This window comes from Poecilia reticulata, unplaced genomic scaffold (genome assembly GCF_000633615.1).
Source record: "Poecilia reticulata strain Guanapo unplaced genomic scaffold, Guppy_female_1.0+MT scaffold_1731, whole genome shotgun sequence".
Lineage (NCBI taxonomy): Eukaryota > Metazoa > Chordata > Actinopteri > Cyprinodontiformes > Poeciliidae > Poecilia > Poecilia reticulata.
In genome coordinates, this window is record NW_007616462.1 from 1 (window position 1) to 2,088 (window position 2,088).

General features: G+C 34.9%; 1 long non-coding RNA gene across 1 annotated transcript; it reads left to right on the plus strand.

The window, feature by feature from the left end:
• Positions 1-2,088, plus strand: LOC103461482 (uncharacterized). Its single transcript, XR_533122.2, has 3 exons — positions 1-35; positions 123-173; positions 1,148-2,088. It is a non-coding gene; the product is annotated as an uncharacterized LOC103461482 (long non-coding RNA).

Genomic DNA, 2,088 nt, shown 5'->3' on the forward strand with positions numbered 1-2,088 from the left:
TTCCAGAGAGCTTCATTCAGGCTTTCTTCGAGCAGGTATGTTTTGTATTCAGAACCACAGCTCAGTGTGTAGCTTCCTATGTTGGGTCTGGAAGGTCACAAATAGTTCTTTTTTTTTCTCAGTACAAGACTGAGATTATTTATCTTTCAAGAGATCAAATTATACTCGAAGGGGTGAGTATTTTCTTCTTATCGTTGATCTTCTTCTAGAGCACCTTCMAAAAGCATTGATAGCCTTAGAGCTTTTACACATTTTGTCACTTTACAACTCCAAACTTCAAAGTATTTTGTTTAGGTTTTAAGTAGTCAGCCAACACTAAAAAGAGTACTTGACTGTGAAGAGGAAGAAAAATCTGGATGGCTTTAATTTAAAACATGAAAGGAGAGGTGGTGTTTGTTTTCAGCTCACCTCAGGGGCAGTTGTGCCTTTCTGTAGCGGTCATTGAGCAAGAGGAGGGGCACATCACAGGGGAACACAGAGACAAGCAACCATTCAAAACACTTGTACTATTGGTTTAGACAACACCAGTTAACACAACAATAATATTTCTTAGGACAGAGGGTAGAACAATTTCCACATCTTGCCACAATTGTTCTGTTGTATTTAGGCCCGGATTTGACCATAACGATCTAATAGACGGTGGTGTTTTCACCTAAAGCCATCCATTGTAGATCTGGTTGTATATTCAGAGTGACTGTTTTGCTCCAAGGGAAAGATATTTCCTAGTCTCAACTCTCAAGTCTTCTGGCCCCCTAAAACAAGTTTTGATCCTAGATTGTCTGAGATTTAGTGCCATCCATCTTCCTATTAAGAACGTGTATTGCTTCTCTGCAATAGAAAAGCAAGTCAACATACATGTGTATAACTGAATGTGTAGGGCTATTGGAGGGGTTACATAGCTAAATACACAAATAATTTTTTCTATTTATATACATAATGTTTTTCTAATTCTTGAATTTGTTCTATACATTTCACAGTTATCCCATTTTGGATTGGTCTTTTACAAAATAAATGCAAATAAAATACATCAAAGTTAATGACTTTAATGTGACTTACTGTGGAAAAGTGATATGTATTGTCCAATATGGTGCTGTACTACTACAATACTTATCTTGGAGAGTTAGAGCCAGCATATTTGTGTGTCTAGCCGCAGAATGACAGTGAGATGCTACTGGTAGGCAACTATGTTCCTGGAGCCAACGTTATRGGACTGATCATCTGGTCTTTCRCCATCGGCCTCTTGTTARTCAGGGTGGGAGAGAATGCAAAAAGCACTCTGAGGCTCATTCAAATCATCAACGATGCAGTAAAAATCATAGTCCTCTGGTTCATGTGGTAAGATAACATTTCAGTATACAATTTCATGCTTTTACCAAATTAGATATATGTTTAATACACACAATGTTCCCTTAATTAGTTCAGGTCAGACATAAGGGTAAATTACAATATCAAAGAAATGTGATTTCTGTTTGTGATAAAAAAAAATTTATCTGTGGTGAAGTAAATTTAACATAACTGAAACTGTGAAATCAACAATAAAAAAAATCAAGTTTGTATCTTTACACAARAATATACAGTATTGAGGTCAAAAATATTTGTTCAAAATTGTAAATTTTTTCAGAAAATAAATTAAGTACTAAGAGCCTGTCTTTTTAAGTTCATCCACACAACAAAAAGCAATCTTGTTATCTTTACTGTGTTTCTTTCTGTACTTCAAGACACCAACCTAAGCTACCTAAGAGTTCCCAAGCTGTGATTTTAAGTACACTGACAAAAATGTTCTGCTGTGTCTACTTAAAAATATGAAGTTAAATTAAGTAAAAGCTTAACGTTCAGGACGTCCCCAGACCTTATTCCATTCCTGCTGAAGCAAACCTGCAAACCAAAGAGAAAGTTTTGAACATTTGCCCAWCTGATTCTGTGTTGAATAATAAAATATACACTATAATATGTTTTATAATGTGTTTATAATGTGTTTTTAATGTTTAAAAACACATTATAACAGTGTTTTAACAAAAACTAATGCTGTTGTTGGTGATGTAGGCAGAAAAAATAGATTGGATGAGATTAACACCTACAGTAGCAAAA